General features: G+C 37.2%; 1 protein-coding gene across 2 annotated transcripts in view; it reads right to left on the reverse strand.

Annotated features, from left to right (window-relative positions):
• COL6A5 (collagen type VI alpha 5 chain) overlaps positions 1-6,877 on the reverse strand; it is a 113,778-nt gene extending 106,901 nt beyond the window's left edge. For both annotated transcript variants that reach the window (XM_032267018.1, XM_032266998.1), the window contains exons 1-2: positions 6,785-6,877; positions 6,664-6,741 (exon numbers count right to left, since the gene is read on the reverse strand). The gene's annotated coding sequence lies outside the window, so the exon portion shown is untranslated. The remainder of the gene's footprint in view (positions 1-6,663; positions 6,742-6,784) is intronic.
• Positions 6,878-20,956: the final 14,079 nt, after the last annotated feature.

The following is a 20,956-nucleotide window of genomic DNA, read 5'->3' on the forward strand; positions in this document are numbered from 1 at the left end:
CCAGGAAGCAGCTCTTTTAGGAAGTAATTAAGAATGTGCACATAAATTACCTGAGCATCTTATTAAAATGTAGTCTCGATTCAGCAGCTCTGGAGTGAGCCCTGAGTTCTGCATTTTTAATAGGCCCCTAGAAAATGTTGGTCCTCAAAAAACACTTTAAGTAGGAGGGATTGGGTTCTACGTAGTGAGGTTTTGCATACCCAATAATGTATCTGACAGTTTTTCAACTTGCTGTCTAGATCAATCTAAATCACTGCTGTACAATAGAAATATAACACAAGCCACATACAGAATGTGGCTATAGAAATCTTGGATCCCATGCATTTTCTTTTCCCTTTAAGGTCCTTATATTAATTGGAATCTACTTTCATTCTCTTCTGGAATCTGATGTTGCTGAGTTAATTTATACAGCTAGCATAATTTATTTTTTCTTTTCCTGCTTGGATATTTTATCATTTATCCTTAAATATCACTATGCTAATCTATCTTCTTTACTTCCTTCCTTCCTTCCCTACCTCCCTCCCTTTTTCCTTCCTTCCTTTCTTTTCCCTTTCCTTTCTCTGTCTTCCTTCTTTTTTCTCTTCCTTCTTTTCCTTTCCTTCTTTCTTTTTCACTTTTCTTGCTTTCTCATTTTTCTTGCTTTCTCTCCTTCTCTCTCTTTTCTTCCCTTATCCAGAACATGGTGAGACTTTTGATCTGTCAATTCAGATGTTCTTTTACTATGGGAAGGCTTTCATCTAATTCTACATTTCTTTAATTAAAAGATGCATATTTTTCACATTTTAATCTTTTTCACACTATAAATATAAGTGATACATTCATTTAATATGGTATTCTTCTATTCCTCTAAAATTAATTTTTAAATCAGTGGTGCATCTTAAAATTAATGATAGTTTGAGATCAAATAAATAAATGTTTTATATTTATTTTCAGTTCCTTTTTTTCAGAAATTTTACGTAGCCCTTTGCTGTTTTTCTGTTGTCTGTTTTTCATTATTATTATACTTTCTTACCACTTAACTTTCTTTGTCCTTGTAGTCTGCATTCTATGTGATTTTTTTTCCCCAAAGCTGTCCTCTAAATCAAAACTCTATTTTTCACAAGATTTACTTATCTGCTGCTTCTAATTTAGGTTTTCGTCTTGTAATGGTTTTATTTTCCTTCTGGACTTTCTTGGCTTTGCTTCTCATTCTCTTGCATTTCTTTGAGCTCTTGATTTACAGAACTGTGTTGTCTAATGCCTCAAGTTTGGAGTTTTGTTGACTGAAACAATTCTTGATCTTTATTTTGCATGTAACAAATGCTTCTTTCTTTGTGTCATTATTTTTGCATGAGACTCATACTGGTACTTTTGAGTTTTCTGTGTAGCCTTTGGATATGTGTTTGTGGGAGGAATAAAGTTGAGGACAGACATATCCAAAAGGAAGTGTTCCTATGTATTTCATATTCATGTTCTTGGCTATTTTGTAGTTTATTGCTATTGAAAATAGAAATGTTCCTCTCATTATACTTCTAACTGCTCATTGCTACTTCATAAAAAAGCTTTCCATTTTTTTCTGGATGTATTTTGTAGTCTGCTATCTTAAGTAACATTAGGTTTCATAATTTCCACTTGATTCTCTTATTTATAGTCTACCTGGAACAGCAAGACCTTATATGTTTCTTATTATGTTCCAGTCACTATACTTTGTTTTTTTATCTTTACAACTTCTCTGTGAGGCAAGTACTATTAGTTAATTTCACATAAGAAAGTGATATCAAGCACCCTACCCTACCCAAGCTAGTAAGTAGTGAAATGCTGATTTGAACCAAGGTAGATGGGCTCTTAAATCATTACCCTGCTGTTTGGAAAGTTTGATTATGTTATTTCCTTCTGTCCAAATAATTTTTGGAAAATAATATCACAATGGTTAAAATGAAGTATATAAAGTTATCTTCATTATCTCACTTCTCCTACAACTTGGCCCTTTTCTACTAAGGAAATGTACTACTTGTCAGAAGAACTAAGGTCTACCGTAGCTCTGTACTAACTGGGTATGTGGTCTTGGGCAAGGGTTATCATTCTGAGCCTCAACTTGATCATGAAGGAAATAGTAATAAACACATCTACCCTTTCTTACAAACTCTCAAGATTACTGTGGGATTGAAATATAATCATTTATGTGAACTGCTTTAAGATCTAGATAGATCATTATTATTCTAATTTCACACCCAAAGTACTTCTCAAACAATCCAGTTGCCAAGAAGCTTGTTATTATCACTTTCTCTCTACAATCTGCTAGTCACCAGCACACACACTCTACTACCTGCTATCCACAAACATTGCCACTTTCCATTTTCCAAAGAACCATTCTTGTCCTGCATCCACGTTGCAGATTTCTAGTTGCCTGCCCAACATTCTAATACTCCCAATTCCCCCTTCTATTTTTAACAGAACTCCTGTGTTGATTGATGAGGCAATGTACTCATCTATAAACACACATCTCCAAATCTCCATTGTAGCTAAGGTTAGGCAGTGAGACATATGCAGGAGATGGGTGACCCAGCAGGAAAGTAGGTATTTTTGCACCATCCCCATTCCTTCTTACTACATGAAATACAGATATAACATCTAGAGCTCCAACTGCCATCTTGGGATCATAAGACAATCTTACAGATAGGAGCCCCATGCCAAAAAGGTAGAATAGAAAGGCAGAAAGAAGCCTGGGCTACTAATAACCATGTACTGCCTACCTGTGGACTTGTTTTACACAAGGAAAATATTAGCGTATGACTTGTTTAAGCCAGTTTTGGGGTCTGCTATTACTTGCAGCTGAATATAATCATAACTCATATAATCTACAGATATTTAACATGCACAAGAATACACATGTAAGGCACTTAGCAATATTCATATGTAAATAAATAATTGGTGACTAAAATATAAGAAAATTATAAATTAGCTTATCTATTAATTTAAAAGATCCTGCAAGACTCTTCTTAGGCAATGCTTTTATGTATCCCAGATTATTACATTATTATTTACTTAGATTTTTGTCTGTTTCCTGGTTATTAAACAAAAGACTGGCCTAGGTGATTAGCTATAAAATTACAATAATCATAACTACTAGAATACATTTAATACATACTATGTGCAAAGCATTTTACATAATAATCTCTAATTCTCACTTCAGTTCTCTAAGTTAGCTGTAATTATACCCAAAACCACAGATGAAGAAACTAAAGCTCAAAGAGTTAGCATACCTTGCTCAAGGGCTTGCAGTCTCTGCAAAGATGGTATTCTTCCATTGCACTACACTGCCTTTCTAAAGGTCTAATTCCATTATTCCATTCTCTTCATGTTTCCTATTATTTTCCAAAACAATAATTAATTAACCAGGTGACTTATTTTACCTTAAGAGAGAAGGCTTGAGGTGTCACCTGAGACAATCAAATAATGTGGAACATTACATTGGCCTTTCAGAGACCAACCCTTGAGTTACAGTATCATCCCAAAGAGTAGCTTGATGGATGAGAACTCAAATAGGGAGTATTAGAATATTGGGTAGGGCAACTAAAAATCTGCAACATGAATACAGGACAAGAATGGTTCCTTGAACTTAAACAAATTTACAAGAAAAAAACAAACAGCCCCATCAAAAAGCAGCCTAAGGATATGAACAGACACTTCTCCAAAGAAGACATTTATGTGGCCAAAAAACAGATGAATAAAAATCTCATCATCACTGATCATTAGAGAAATGCAAATCAAAACCACAATGAGATACCATCTCACAGCAGTTAGAATGGCGATCATTAAAAAGTCAGGAAACAACAGATGCTGATGAGAATGTGGAGAAATAGGAACACTGTTACACTGTTGGTGGGAGTGTAAATTAGTTCGACTACTGTGGAAGACAGTGTGGCGATTCTTCCAGAATCTAGAACCAGAAATACCATTTGACTCAGTAATCTCATTACTGGGTATATATCCAGTAGGATTATAAATCATTCTGCTCTAAAGACTCATGCACATGTATGTTTATTACAGCATTATTCACAATAGCAAAGACTTGGAATCAACTCAAATGCCCATCAATGATAGACTGGATAAGGAAAATGTGGAATATATACACCATGGAATACTATGCGGCCATGAAAAAGAACAAGTTCATGGTCATGTTTGGAGATGTGCTTTTATAGCTAAGTACATTGCCTCATCAAAGGAGTTCATGTCCTTTGCAGGGACATGGATAAAGCTGGAATCCATCATCGTCAGCAAATTAACACAGGAAAAGAAAACCAAACACCGCGTAAGTGGGAGTTGAGCAATGAGAACACATGGACACAGGGAGGGGAACCTCACACACTGGGGCCTGTTGGGGAGGTGGGGGGAAAAGGAGGGAGAGCATTAGGACAAATACCTAATGTATGTGGGGCTTAAAATCTAGATGATGGGATTATAGGTGCAGCAAAACACCATGACACATGCATACCTATGTTACAAACCTGCACGTTCAGCACTTATATCCCGGAACTTAAAGTAAACTTTAAAAAAATAAGAATGGTTCCTTGGAGAAAAGCAAGTGGCAATGGTTGTGGGTAGTGGATTGTGTGTGTGTTAGGGAATAGGCCACAGGAATTTAGGGTCGTACCATAAAGCACCAGGGATTGACAGGGTGACAAAAATGTTTACAACTGGCACATGCACCACCAGCCAGCCCTTCCTCATAAAGTAGGCATGCATCTCGTTTTATGTTAGGTACCAACTTTGCCCAGTGTCCAACTCCTCTTCCTTTGCACTTGCCCAGGGTACACTGGATCTGAGATCCTACAAGATTGACAGGGGCATCATCAGTGCAAACTGTAATACTGCAATACCAAGAAAAGTACACATTCCAAGCTAATTTGTGCCCTCCACTGTCAGACCTAGAGGATTCTGGGTATGTGTTCCAGGGTTGAAATTTCTTCCCTTTTGGAAGGTGATTTGAAATTCAGGGAGAAAAATCACAACATGAAATATCATCAAACAAGACATATGTTGTCAGCCTTCACTTCATCATAGATGGATGCTAAGCATATGCTCATTGAGTACTTACGAACAACTTCTGCATGTAGCTATGATCCAAGATGGGGAAATATTTACAGTGGCAAACTTTATTTTCATGGGCTCATAACATTGCTAGTAGTGGCTCCCAATTTTACTGACATTTCCAAAGTTGTTTTCAAACAGGTCATTAGCTTTTGAAATACGTGAAAAAGCCTTTTAGATGTTTTAACTTAAGACATACGTAAATAATTAAATATAAAATCATTGTATTGAAAGTTTTCTATGCTTTAACATATTAATAATAGTTCAATATCATAAACACACAGGGATCTCCAGGGACGTACTTTAAGATAATGTTAACAAGTACCCTATCAAAACCTTACATCCTGTACCCACCCATTGAAGAAAAGGAAAAACTAAGAAATATCTGCAAATAAATTTGCTCCAGAGTCTCCAAATAAGTCAGTAGTGGATTTAGACTTCATATTTAAGTTAAGCCACTGAAAGGAGAATAACACAAAACCATTCATAAAGCCTTCATCATCAAAGAGTAATGGCTCAGGTTCTCAGCGGTGATGAAGAGCCTGCCTCATCTGAAGGAGTTATTTAGAAACTTGGGAATTATCTTCTCTATTTTAATTCATATGAAACCTCAAGATTCTTACTTATTCTATTTGTAAATTGTAGCACTCTAAACTTAAACAGAAAAAATGGAGGAGGGGAAGGCTTGCAGTGTGAATTTTTCTTAAGGATTTTTGTTCAAAATTCACAAAGGAAATATATCTCTTCCCAGATACCTAGAGTGACACCCTGAGTTAACAACAGCGATAAATTTCAGAACAAGCAGACGAATACCAAAAAACAAAACATATGTGATGTATAAAGCACTACATCAACTTATGAAGATTCTGGTAAAAGAAATAACATGCTACCAGTTTGGGGATCTTGAGAGTACAAAACTCCCTCTAGCAATTTGAATAACCTTACCTGAAGACTTGCACGCAGTACAAACTCAGAAATATTTGTCGAAGCTCTGAGTGCTGTTCTCAAGAAATCTCAAACATCACAGTTTAGTTTGGGACAGAATAGAATTCCCACAAACCATGAGTGTTTAAAAGTTCTCTTTATACCCGAATACACCCCAGTATCTAATGCCTTTGGCACATTGCCTACACACCCATTGCTGTTTATTTGGGGGTTCCTGCACTGGGGTTAGGGGCTCAAATGTAGGACTAAATGACCTCTAAGGCAGTGGTTCTCTAACTTTAGCCGCATCCGAATCCCATGGAGGATTTGTTAAAATACACATTCCTTATCCACATTCCCAGAGATTCTGGTCTGGCAGCGTTTGGGTGAGGTTTATGAATTTGCATTTCTAACGAGTTTCTAGGGGAAGGCGATGCTAATTAGTCCTTGCACCACACTACGGGCAGCACTGCTCTAAGGTCCTTTCGAATTCTGAGTCTATCCTTTCAGAACCTGTCTCAACCACGTGTGAAATGCCTGAAAGTCCAGATCTGGGGCCGTCAACAGGTGCAAATCACCAGAAAGATGATTTCCTCTTCTCACATCTGCCTACCTGAGGTTTCCTCCCCGGCCCGCCTCAGGGCCCAAGTCCCCGCACCCCATACTCACCCAGTTTTCCCGGGGTCAGGGGACACTCAGGGCCCTGGAAACTGCCCCCAACTCTCCAGAGGGGGCTGCTCCGAGCGCCTGAGCGCAGTAACCGCGCGCCTCTCGCGCGCCCGGGGCGCACCTGGAAGGAGCGCGCGCCGGAAGCCCTGGTCGGCGTTGTCCCGCCGCAGGTGGGGGCCGCGAGCGAGCGCCGCGTGCACTGCGAGGCTCTTTTAAGCCGGCGCTGACCCGTGCCGGGGGCCTGGCTCTTTCCTGGGGCTTTTAATTCTTCACAGGTTTCATTGTGAGTGTACAGAGACGCTCCAGCTGTTTGTTGGCTTTGTTTTAGAGAAGCCGCCCGAGGCCAGATGAACTTGGGAAGTCAGAATTTCTCAGAAACCGAGGGCAATCTTTGCTGGCAACCGAGCTGCGGTCACTTCTACTCCTTGGGCAGAGGACTCGCCATTTGGCTCCAAAGTTCCCAATTCCTCAGAGGCAGCCTGCAGAGAACCAGTGAAAATGCCCAAAGAGGAGCAAAGTCCCGGAGGAAGCCAGATCAGAGAGAAAGCAACGCACTCCTGATGCGAAAGGCAGCCGGAGTTTTACCCAGCAACTTCTAGAAAGGGCAGGGTGGGGAAATGGAGCAGGCAACAAAAATGAAGATGTGATTTTAGTATATAGATCATAGTGAAGGACTTGGAAAGCATAGAATATGCTTACATGCATAGCTTATTTTTGTTTGGTTTGCATGGACATGTACTCAGGCTGAGATTTTGTATTACATACATGTATATCACCTGCCAGTAAAGGTACTCCTAGCTTGAGTGGTTGAGTTCAATCAGTCCATTGCTTCAGGCTGCCAGCTTCTTCAGACTGTCTGTGAAGAGATACATTACACTTACTTCCACTGATGAAAGTTTATTAAAAGGTCAAGAGGAAACGTGAGAGATGGGAGCTCACCCTTGCTTGGCAAGAACCCAACTCTGGGATTGCTTCTGAAGTGAACTAGGACGTTTCTAAGTATGTCTTAAAAGAATGGAGTTGGAAGAATGAAGAGAGGGAAGTGTAATGAGGACTGTCAGGATTTTCTCCTTTTATTATTTAATTTTTTTTTAACAAAGAGAACACAAATATGTGTGAACCGAAAACTATTTTCTTGTTTTGTTTTTCATGAATAAGAAAAAAATGATGCAAGTTGAAACTGGTTTTTCTAAAAAAAAAAAAAAAGTGTATTTTATCTACTTTGAATCTACTTGGAATAGTCAAGGTTATGGGGTGTTCTGCACAGAACATCCTGAAATCCTGGATTTGAATGCTAAGACTCACCCTTCAGTATCAATGAGTGTCAGATCTGTCCAGGTTTAACAGAAAATGTGCCATTCATCACCAAAATGAAGCACAGAGAGACTCTATGGGCTAGAACATCAAGAAGCTAGAGTAATATGCATCTATCTCACATTCATGCCCCACCCAGGCCAAAACTTTGCTACTGTGATGTCCACATACCCTCAGTGTGTAAAGATTTATTAATTGAGATATTCTTTCCCAACCGAGAGTAATACCCCAAGGGAGAAAGGAGGCCTACTTTATACTTCAGGAGAAGGGTGGGGTTTTTCTTCATAATTAGAGTAATACAGTACTGAAGCCAAAAGGAAGTTGTGGGTTTGTGTTTTTGGTGGTTCTTTTGTTGTTTAGAAACTTCTCTAGAAAGTGTTATTGTAGAATGCTTTTTACTTGCAATAAAATTATGATTTAACTTTCACAATCATGAAGTAAAAGTGGCTCCAGGAATCGACAACTTTTTCCACATATTTCAACATTTTCTTTCCTTTATTCTGCTTATAAAATTGGAACAAGTTTTTCCTAAAGAAATTATAATGTGAAATTTATTCGCTATTGAGAATTGCATTTATTCTATTAAGGATACATTAACTTAATTTATTTCAGAAAGTAGAAGTTTGGAGCTTCACATCTAAAGGAATTCAGGCACTGGAAGTGCCAACTTTTCAATTTCCTAACAGAATAGAATACAATTGGACTTACATTACTTTATCTGACTGGAGTTTCACTTACCATTTTCTCTACAAAATAAAAAGGTATTGAATAAAAGAAAAAAAATCCAGAATTTCAAAAGTGTGGAAATATATAGTTTTTCAGACTTCTGGAATATAGTATGCTTTATTTTCTCTCTGTTAAGCTGTGCTGAAAATAAGCAAAAATGACTTAGCTACTTGCTTTAAGAATACCTGCTCCTAATGGACAGGGCTATGACTAACCAAAGTGGCTTACTTATCTTTCTCACCAGCTTGCTCTAGAAGACTTGCTTCAACTCCTTCATCTCTCTGTGGCCAACAATTCAAAGCTATTACATCATGAACTCTACCAAACCCAAAGAATTTTCTGTCTTGCAAAACCCGCCTGAAATTCACCCAGTCTAGGACCTAAACCCTGTAAATATCCTCCCTGAGTTCCTTTCTGAGACACTACTAAGACGGTCAATATTGTGTTTACATTTACTGCAGTAAGTTGGATCAACAGGCTTTTCTGAGGGTCTTCTGGGAAACTCAGCAGTTGGCAGCACACTGTAATCATGGCCTATTACTTCATGTTGTAGCATCACAGTGGAAGGTGAAGCCACCAGTGTGGGTGGTTGAGGGTAGTAGAGTCAATAAAGGCTAATGAGAGGGTGACATGAGAGGTGGGTCTGAAAAAGTCCTAAGTTAAACTCTGCAAGACTAGGGAGCCATGTCTCATGAGGAGAAACCCTCCACCTGCAACAGCAATTAGAACCCCAGAAAGCAATGTCTGTACTGTCTGTACTGGACATCTGCCTTTTTTTTTTTTTTTTAATTTAGAATTCCTGAAAGAACATTCCCTTCCCCCTCCTAGGAAACATTTATTCTATCTCTGTAATCCAAAGACAAATGCTATTTTGTCAGGGTCTCACATCCCTAACCACAGTTCTTTGGGGATGCCCTTGACCCAAGTTTGGCCAGTCACCCTAGGATCCTAGGTTCAAAAAAAACTGAGTTTTCATTCCTCAGAAGATAAATGTGACTCTGAAGGCTGATTCCAGTCACTGTGAAAAAGAATCTAAGGATTAGAGCTGACATGCAGAAAAGAGAGACAGAGAGCTTCAGGGAGTGTTAGAATTGCAAGTTCTAGTTATCTTTAATATTTTGTCTTTCCTGCAGGTGTGCACATTAGTGAGGAAACAGCCCTCCTTGGCCTGATCTAATTAAGGTGTGTTTCATTCAATAAAATATCATTGCTATTCACCTAGTTAATCTTGGTTGCATTAGTAAAACAATATCTTACTCATTTTGGTATCTCAGAACTGTCCTGAAGTAATTTAAAAATAAAAGAGCACCACAGTAGGAAAAGTAAACAGTAATAACATCTGTTTCCCTTTGCAATGAAGAGCTAACTACAGGAAACTTGAGAATATCTCATGTCCTACTCAATGAATGAAGCCACATACTTAAATACACGCCACATACAAGGCTCAACAACCACTGCTGAGCAAGTGGACAAGTTCTCAATACATCAGGTCACCAAGGAGGGCTTTAGGAGTAGCTCCAATTTCAAAAAATATGCAATGCCTCAAACCAATGCTGTTGGGATATTAAAATTAATAATGTAAGAAATGGTTAAGGCTAATTCGCTGGTGTAAGTTAAATCTTAAAGGAGCCACTATAGTCTGATGGGTTCTGAACCTGTTTCCTGGCTTTTATTAGGTTTTGATGAGGCCAGGCTTGGCATTATAGTTTCTAATGGATTGTGTCTCAAAGTCAATAGAGAGTTTTTTCAAAAAATGCATATGTATAGGCCCAACCTAAGGCCAATTAAATCAGAATCTCTGGGGAATGGTGACAGAAATTGGGATATTTTTAGGCTCCAGGGTTGATTCATTTGAGCAGGTAGAGTGGAGCAACCCTAGTTTACAGAATTGATTCACATACTCAAAACCCTCATTAACAAACCGAAGTGCCCCTTCATTTTGCCCTTGTTATGAGTAGGGCTTTCCATTGAAATCTCTTCCATTATGTGAATCCTGTAACTGCTACTTCTACCTTTGAAAATATCCTGTTTATTATTATTGCTGCCTAACAAATAAACACTGGCTTGGATGTCAAGAATCCAGAAAATCCAATGTAGACTTAAGGATTTATATACAAGCAAGTAAAAGATGTAAAAGAAATCCCAAGCCAGGCTCAGTGGCTCATGCCTGTAATCCCAGCACTTTGGGAGGCTGAGGTGGATGGATCATAAGGTCAGCAGATCAAAACCATTCTGGCTAACACAGTGAAACCCCATCTCTACTAAAAATACAAAATATTACAGGCATGGTGGCATGCACCTGTAGTCCCAGCTACTCAGGAGGCTGAGGCAGGAGAATCACTTGAACCTGGGAGGCAGAGGTTGCAGTGAGCCAAGATTGTGCCACTGCACTCCAGCCTGGGTGACAGAGCAAGACTCCATCTCAAAAAAAAGAACAGAAAGAAATGCCAAATGCTCTGGGTCCTTTTCTGCTGATTTTACTTGGTCCTCTTGGGAAACTTAATTCCTGTGTGATTTATTATTGTGTGACTAAGATCTCTGTTTATATATCTGAATTTTTAATCATTCCTTCCTGAACCACAAAACATCTGTCAAGCATAAGCTTGAAATTCTGTAAACGTGTCCCGGAATGATATTAAGTAAAAAGAAATTTCAAGTCCTCAATGTTAATACTACTGTATACATCCAACTACTAAGTGATACGTTGGCAAGATGTCCTGACTTGGTGCTCACTGTAATTATTCCAGCTGCATACACCTGAAATTTTGGTGCTGTGCTGCATTCATTCCCTAAAAGGAAAAGCAAGACAAGAAACAATTAGAAAGGGAAATGTGGATAAGTCAGTGAGTGCTGGTGTTTTGGCCATCACATAAGTCTGCAAAATGTTTTTACTGGATGATTAAGACTTTTTTATTGTTACCCTTATTAGAAAAGATTTTGTAAAAAGATTCCAAATGCTTCTCAAATCCAAATGTTCAGAAAATATAAAACAAACAAAATTTCTGTGAATATTACCCAGAAACTTGGGTGAGAATTTACAAAAATGAAGAAGATTTTAACAATAAAGGCCATGATTCAGATTTTATACTTCCAAGGAGCATTCGAAGTCTTTTTAATTCAATTTTATTTTTAACAGCCCAGAGGGACAATTCTAAAATTCTTAAAAATATTTCTTAAATTTGTGGGTACATGGTAGGTGTATATATTTATGAGGTACATAAGATATTTTGGTATAGACATGCAATGTGTAATAATCGCATCAGGGTAAATGGGGTATCCAACACCTCAAGTATCTTTCTTTTGTGTTACAAACAATCCAGTTACTCTCTTAGGTATTTTTAAATGTTCAACTAAACTGCTAATGACTACATAAACAGAACGAATGACCAAAAAAACACATGATTATCTCAATAGATGCAGAAAAGGCTTTTGATAAAATTCAACATACCTTCATGTTAAAAACTCTCAATGAACTACGTATTGAAGGAACATATCTTGAAATAACAAGAGCCATATATGACAAACCCACAGCCAATATCATTCTGAATGGGTAAGAGCTGGAAGCATTCCCCTTGAAAACTGACACAAGACAAGGATGCTCTCTCTCACCACTCCTATCCAACATAGTATTGAAAGTTCTGGCCAGGGCAATCAGACGAGAGAAAGAAAAAAGCGTATTCAAATAGGAAGAGAAGACATCAAATTATCTTTGTTTTCAGATAACATGATCCTATATCACGAAAACTCCAACATCTCAGCCCAAAAGCTTCTTAAGCTGATAAGCAATTTCAACAAAGTCTCAGGATACAAACTCAATGTACAAAAATCACCACCATTCCTATACACCAACAACAGGCAAGCAGAGAGCAAAATCATAAATGAATTCCCATTCACAATTGCTGCAAAGAGAATAAAATACCTAGGAATACATCTCATAAGGGAAGTGAAGGACCTCTTCAAGGAGAACTATAAACCACTACTCAAAGAAATCAGGGAAGACACAAACAAACGGAAAAACATTCCACGATCATGGATAGGAAGAATCAATATCGTGAAAATGGCCATACTGCCCAAAGGAATTTATTGATTCAATATTATTCCCATTAAACTACTGTTGACTTTCTTTACAAAATTAGAAACTATTTAAAACTTCATATGAAACAAAAACAAAAGCCTGAATAGCCAAGACAATTCTAAGCAGAAAGAACAAAACTGGAGGCATCATGCTACCCAATTTCAAACTATACCACAAGACTACAGTAACCAAAACAGCATGGTACTGGTACAAGAACAGACACATAAACTGGAACAGAATAGAGAACCCAGAAATAAAACCACACCTACAACTATCTGATCTTCAACAAACCTGACGAAAACAAGCAATGGGGAAAGGACTCCCTGTTTAATAAATTGTGCTGAGAGAACTGGCTAGCCATATGCAGAAAAATTGAAACTGAACCTCTTCCTTGCGCCTTACACAAAAATTAACTCAAGATGGATTAAAGACTTAAATGTAATACACAAAACTATTAAAAAAAAAAAAAACCCTAGAAGAATATCTAGGCAATATCATTCAGGACATTGGCAGGGGCAAAGTTTTTATGAAGACAACAAAAGCAATTGCAACAAAAGCAAACATTGACAAATGGGATCTAATTAAAGAGCAAAAAACAAAACAAAATAAAAACTATCATCGGAATAAACAGATGACCTACAGGATGCAAGAAAATGTTTGCCATTTATCCATCTGACAAAGGTCTAATATCCAGAATCTACAAGGAATTTAAACAAATTTACAAGAAAAAACAAACATCTAATATCCAGAATCTACAAGGAATTTAAACAAATTTACAAGAAAAAACAAACAACCCCATTAAAAAGTGGGCAAAGGATACAAACAGACAATTCTCAAAAGAAGACATTCATACAGCCAGCAAACATACAAAAAGAAGCTCAACATTACTGATCATTAGAGAAACAAACATCAAACACACAGCGAGATACCATCTCATGCCAGTCAGAATAGCAATTATTAAAAAGTTAAGAAGCAACAGATGCTAGTGAGGCTTCAGAGAAAAAGGAACACTTTTACACTGTTGGTGAGAGTGTAAATTTGTTCAACCATTGTGGAAGACAATGTGGCGATTCCTCAAAGATCTAGAAGCAGAAATACTGTTTGACCCAGCAATCCCATTACTGGGTATATACCCAAAGGAATGTAAATCATTCTGTTATAAAGATATGTGTATGCATTTGCATATTGTTGTTGCTTGAACTTTCAAAAAAAAGAAGAAAAAAAGATGCATATATGCATATGTTCACTGAAGCACTATTCACAATAGTAAAGGCATGGAATCAACACAAATGCCCATCAATTATAGGCATAAAGAAAATGTGGTACATATACATCACAGAATACTATGCAGTCACAAAAGGAAATGAGATCATGTCGTTTGCAAGCACATGGATGGAGCTGGAAGCTATTATCCTCAGCAAACTAACACAGGAACAGAAAACCAAACACCACATGTTCTCAATTATAAGTGGGACCTCAATGATAAGAACACATGGACACATGGAGGGGAACAACACACACTGGGCCATATCAGGGATGACGGGGGAGGGTGAGGGAGAGCAACAGGAAAAATAGCTAGTGGATACTGAGTTTAATACCTAGGTGATGGGTTGATCTGTGCAGCAAACCACTATGGCACACATTTACCTATGTAAGAAACCTGCACGTTCTGCACATGTACCCTGGAACTTAAAAGTTGAAGAAAAAATAAATAGAACTACCATACAATCCAGCAATCTCACTGCTGAGTATAAACTCAAAGGAAAGGAAATCAGTATATTGAAGAGATATCTGCACTCCCATGTTTTTTTTTGTTTTTCAGCACTATTCACAGTAGCCAAGATTTGGAAGCAACCTAAGTGTCCATCAACAGATGAATGTATACAGAAAATGTAGTACATGCACATGATGGAATACTAGTCATTTATATATATATTAAAGGCTGGGCAGGATGGCTCATGCCTGTAACCCCAGAACTTTGGGAGGCAGAGGCAGGCAGATCATCTGAGGTCATGAGGTTGAGACCAGCCTGGCCAACATAGTGAAACCCCATCTCTACTAAAAATAGAAAAATTAGCTAGATGTGGCGGCACACTTCTGTAATCCCAGCTACTAGGGAGGCTGAGGCAGGAGAATCACTTGAACCCAGGAGGTGGAGATTGCGCCACATCACTCCAGCCTGAGCAACAGAGCGAGATTCCACCTCAAAAAAATTAATTAATTTAATTTAAATGGGCAAAAGTAATTATTAGTCATTATAATCACCTTGTTGAGCTATCAATACTAGTTCTTTTTCATTGTTTCTATTTTTTGCACCAATTAACTATCCCCACCCCACTCCACCCCCACTACCCTTCCAAGCCTTCAATAATCTGGTAATCATCTTTCTACTTTCTATCTCCATGAGTTCAGTTGTTTTAATTTTTAGCTCCCACAAAGTTTGTTTTTCTGTGCCTGATTTATTTCCAGTTCCATCCATGTTGTTGCAAATGATAGGATCTCATTCTTTTTTATGGCTGACTAGTACTCCATTATGTGCATGTACTACATTTTCTGTATCCATTGGTCTGTTGATGGACACTTGGGTTGCTTCCAAATCTTGGATATTGTGAATAGTGCTGCAAAAAAAAAAAAAAAAAAACATGGGAGCGCAGATGTCTCTTCAATATACTGATTTCCTTTCCTTTGGGTTTATACTCAGCAGTGAGATTGCTGGATTGTACTGTTTCTTCATTTCAATTTTATTTATTTCCACTGATCTTTTTTCTTTTTTCTGCTAATTTGGGGATTGGTTTGCTCTTGATTTTCTAGTTTTGGAGTTGCATCATGAAGTTATTTATTTGAAGTTTTTCTTTTTTGAGGTAGGTTCTTATAGCTTAAATCTGTAAACCAGCTATAAACTTTCTGTATTACTTTTGCTGTATCTCGTAGATTTTGGTATGTTGTGCTTCCATTATCATTTGTTTCAAGAACTGTTTCTATTTCCTTCTTAGCTGAAATGCTCTTTTACTCCTGACTGAAGAGCAGAGTCCTCTGCTGGGTGGGTACTCTTGACCACCACACACTTCACCAAATCAATGGGGTTTGTATAAAGAGAGTGACCCCTGATTTTGCTTATACAGAGACCACATAGTGAGGAACCCAAAGGTTGTACTATAATATCTCTTCAAAGGAAAACCACACATTAGAAAACATTTATTCATCATATCCATGTGACATTCCATAATAAGGCAATTTATTTGCCTTTTTACAATTTAAGATGGTAGAGCTCATGTTAAGCATTCTTACCATAGTATGTATAAATACATACATACATAAAAAATATTCTTGTCACATTGTGGTTGGGGTTTTCAGAAATTTTCTAATCAGGAAGATAGTAAGTTATTTTCATGAATCAAGACAAACGAGGGTTTTATCCAAGCCTTCCTAACTGTACAAACAAGATATCATTTTATGGTCACTTTAAAAAGGGAGACTCATGCCTGTAATCTCAGCACTTTGGGAGGCCAAGGCAGGTGGATCACAAGGTCAGGAGTTCAAAACCAATCTGACCAACATGGTGAAACTCCATTCTACTAAAAATAGAAAAATTAGCCAGGCACGGTGACACACATCTGTAATCCCAGCTACTCAGGAGGCTGAGGCAGGAGAATTGCTTGAACCCAGGAGGTAGAGGTTGCAGTGAGCCGAGATGAATGGCACCACTGCACTCCAGCCCGGGCGACAGAGCGAGACTCCGTCTCAAAAAAAGAAAGAAAGAAAGAGAGAGACAGAGGGAGGGAGGGAGGGAGGAAGGAAGGAAGGAAGGAAGGAAGGAAGGAAGGGAGAAGGGAGACTCCATCTCAAAAAACTAAAGTAAGAAAAGAAAAGCTCTCTTGCACCTGAATTTTCTCCTTACTAGTATTAGAAATGTCAGTGACCATGACTCCTATAACCAAATGTCTTGAATGTTATTCAATATTGCAAGACTTGGCTGATTATGTCTTGTGAGCAATGCTAATTTCAATAGGCCTTCACTGCCATTTGACAAGCTTCTTATTTATTCTATTCTGATTTTGCTGAATTTGCCACATTTATTTCAAAGTTTTCTGTGCCAATCAATCTTTTAAACTCCACATGCTCTTTGTCAATTTCCTAATAAGAAATAGGAGAAAACAATAGTGGCTTCCTACTCAAAATTCACTATGCCATTCTTCTTCACTAGCAGTGTTTGAGTTTTGTTCAAGTATCTACACTTTGTGTGGCATTGTATTTAGGGAAATTGACCCTATTGCCAACTCAGTTTAAACCAAGTAGTTTATGTTAGTCCTATTCTTGCCCATGGGCATATGAAATTCTTCTAGCCAATTATACACAAAGAAAGGTCAAAACATTTTTTTCTTTTTTATTTATACACACTGTGGTAAGAACACTTGACATCAGCTCCACCTTCTTAAATTTCTAAGTGCACAATATGGTATCAGTAATATAGGCATAATGCTGTACAGCAGATCTCCAGAACTTACTCATCTTGCATAAATGAAACTTTATACCCACTGGACAGCAACTCCCATTTCTTTTTCCTCACAAGCCCCTGGCAACCACCATTCTAGTCTTCGTTTCTGTACATTTTACTATTTTAGATACCCCGTAAAATAGAATCATACAGTATTTGTCCTTCTGTGATTGATGTATTTCATTTAGCATAATGTCCTTTAGGTTCATCCATATTGTCGCATATTGCAGGATTTCCTTTTCTTTCAGGGCCAAATAATAATTCATTGTATGGATATACCACATTCTCTTTAGCCAGTCATCATTGATAGACATTTAGGATGTTTCCAGATCTTGACTGTCATGAATAATGTCTCAATGAACATGGGAGTGCATTTGATATCGTGATATTCATTCTCTTGGATGTATACCCAGAAGTGGATTTGCCAGATCACATGGTGTTTTGTTTTTAAATTTTTGAGAAACGGCCATGCTGTTTTCCATGGTGGCTGTGCCATTTTACATTCCCGCCAACTGTGTAGAACAGTTTCAATTTCACCTCATCCTCACCAACGCTTACCTTTTGTTTATTTGATAACAGCTATTCTAACAGGTATGCAGTGACATCTTACTGTGGTTTTAATTTGCATTTCCTTGGATGATTCGTGATGTTGAGCTTCATTTTGTGTACTTGTTGCCATTTGTTTTTCTGAAGAAATGTCTATTCAGGTCCCTTGTCCAATCAGGTTATTAGTTTAGTTTACTTAAGTTTTGTTTTTTACTTTTTTGTTTTTTAATTTTTTAATTTTTATTTTTGCTGTTGAATGGTAGCAGTTTCTTGTTTTGGTTTGGGGTTTTTTTTGAGATATTAATCTTTTGTGAAATATATGGTTTGCAAATACTTTTTTCCATTCTGTAGGTTGCCTTTTCAATCTGTTGATTGTTTTCTTTGCTGTGCAGATGCTTTTTAGTTTGATGTAGTCTCACTTATTTAATTTTGTTTCTGTTTTCTGTACTCTTGACGTCATATTCAAAAATAATTGCTAAGCCCAATGCCATGGAGTATATATCTATGTTTTCTTCTAGTAGTTTTACAGTTACAGGTTTTATATCTTTGATATCTGTGTATGGTGTAAGATAAAGGTTCAATTTCATTCTTTTGCATGTGGATATCCAGCTTTTCCAACACCATTTATTGAAGAGACTATCTCTTTCTTTTCCCCGTTATGTATCCTGGGCACCGTTGTCCAAGATCAGCTAACTGTGTACATATATATGTAAAATGTATATTTATTCTGTTCTGTTGGTTTATATGTCTGTTTTTATGTCAATGCCATACTGTTTTGATTACAATAGCTTTATAGTAGAGTTTGAAATCAGGAGGTATAATGCCCCCAGCTTTGTTCTTCTTTTTCAAGTTTGCTTTGGCCATTCAGTGTCTTGTGATTTCATATTAATTTTAGGCTTCTTTTCTCTATTTCTCTAAAAAAAAATTTCATTGGAATTTTCATAGGGATTATATTAAATCTGTAGATTATTTTGAGTAATATAGACATTTTAACAATATTAACTTGTTCAGTCCATGAACATGGAATATCTTTGCATTTATTTGTGTCTTCTTCAACTTTTTTTTAATCAACAATTTATATTTTTTAGTGTTCAAGTCTTTTACCTCTTTGGTTAAGTTTATTTCCAAGTATTCTATCATTCTGATGTTATTATGAGATATTTTTCTTAATTTCCTTTTCAGATAGTTTGTTGTTAGTGTATAAAAATGCCAATGATTTTTGTGCATTAATCGTGTAACTTTACTATATTTATTAGTTCTAACAGGTTTTTGTGGCGTCATTGAGATTTTCTACATATAAGATAATGTCATATGCAGATAATTTTACTTCTTCCTTTTTATTATTTACTTACTGATACAAAATATTTTACATATTTATGAGGTACATGTGAGTATTTGTTACATGCATAGACTGAAATGATCAGGTCAGGGTATTTGGGGTATCCATTACCTTGAGCATTTATCATTTCCATGTGTTGATAAGATTTAAAGTCCTCTCTTTTAGCTACTTTGAAATTACAACACCTTGTTGCTAACTATAATCACCCTATGCCGCTCTCAAATATTGGGGCTTATTTTTTTTAATCTAACTGTATGTTTATCTCACTAACAACTTCTTATTTATTTCTTCCTCCCATCCACACACTCTTCCCAGCCTCTGATGTCTGTCATTCTATTCTCTATGAGATTTTTTAGTTAGTTCCCACATATGAGCAAGAACATGTGGCATCTGTGCCTGGCTTATTTCACTTAACATAATGACCTTAGTTCCATTCATGTTTCTGCAAATTACTTGATTTTTTTATTTTATATGACTGAATAGCAGTGGGTATATATCCCACATTCTATTTATCCATTCATCTATTGATGGTCATTTAGATTGATTCCATATATTTCTCTCTTTATAGAATTCTTTAGGCTCATATTATTTGGGATACATTAGGATTTATGAATTGAAATTAGATGTCCATTTTCCTGCCCCAGATTTGGGTGGTTTTCAGGCATTATTTCTTTAAATAAGATTTCTGTCCCTTTTTCCCTCTCTTCTCCTTCTGGAACTCTTGAAATGCATATCTTAGCTCCTGTGATAGTATCCCATAATTCCCTTATGATTTCTATACTCTTCTTTATTCTTTTTTTTCTTTTTGCTCCTCTGACTGAAGAATTTCAAATTACTTGCCTTCAAGTTCGTTGATTTTTTTTTCTTTTGCTTAATTAAATCTACTGTTGAACCTCTCTACTGGTTATTTTTAGTTCAGTTATTATATTTTTCAGTTCCAGAATTTCTTTTTGGTTCTTTATTATTTTTATCTGTTAATATTCTCATTTTGTTTATATAATGTTTTCCTGTTCCATTTAGTTACATATCTATGTTCTCTTCCAACTCAGTGAACTTTTTAAGACAATGATTTTCAACTCTTAGTCGGGCAATTCAAAGATCACCATTTTTTAGTTTCAATTAATAGAAATTTAGTTTGTCCTTTTGATCGTGTGGTGATTTCCTGATTATTTGTTTCTTGTAGCTTTGCATTTGTGCCTGTGTATCTGAAGAAACAAGTCTCTCTCTTCCACTTTTTAGGGACTGGCTTTGATTAGGAGAGACCTTCACCAGTTAGCTTGGCTAGAGAGATTCTAGGCCTTTGTTCCTAGTTGCCTTCGGCATCTAATCTTTTTCTGTTTTTTTTTTTTCAGAAGCCCATAATCTCTTGCTCCTTCTGGTATCTAACTGACTATGTTAGTTACATCAATGCTTTGTGTGAGCCCCTTGGGCAATGCACTGAAAGGCTGGGTACACTGGGAGCATGCTCCACTCTTCCCTTTTCCTCTTGGTGTAAACCCTCAGTCATACACTCTTTTCTAGTCTTGCAGAGTCATGCCAGCCACAGATTCCTTGGGCATCTAGACTATGCCAGTTTCTTCAGTGCTCTAGGGGCTGAAATCAGCCTCTTAGGGAGCATACTACAGGACCAGAGACATTAGAGCCATACTTCGTTTCTCCCTCTGTCCTGGAAGAGAGTCCTCAGTTATACACCCTCTCCATGACCCCCAGAACCATGTTGGCTACAGAAAGAGCTTGTCTACTAGCTTCCCCAGGCATCCAGATTGTACCAGAACCTTCAACACTCCATTGAGGTGAA

The sequence above is a fragment of the Sapajus apella genome, unplaced genomic scaffold, assembly GCF_009761245.1.
Source record: "Sapajus apella isolate SASKATOON/1434 unplaced genomic scaffold, GSC_monkey_1.0 scaffold4, whole genome shotgun sequence".
Classification (NCBI taxonomy): Eukaryota; Metazoa; Chordata; class Mammalia; order Primates; family Cebidae; genus Sapajus; species Sapajus apella.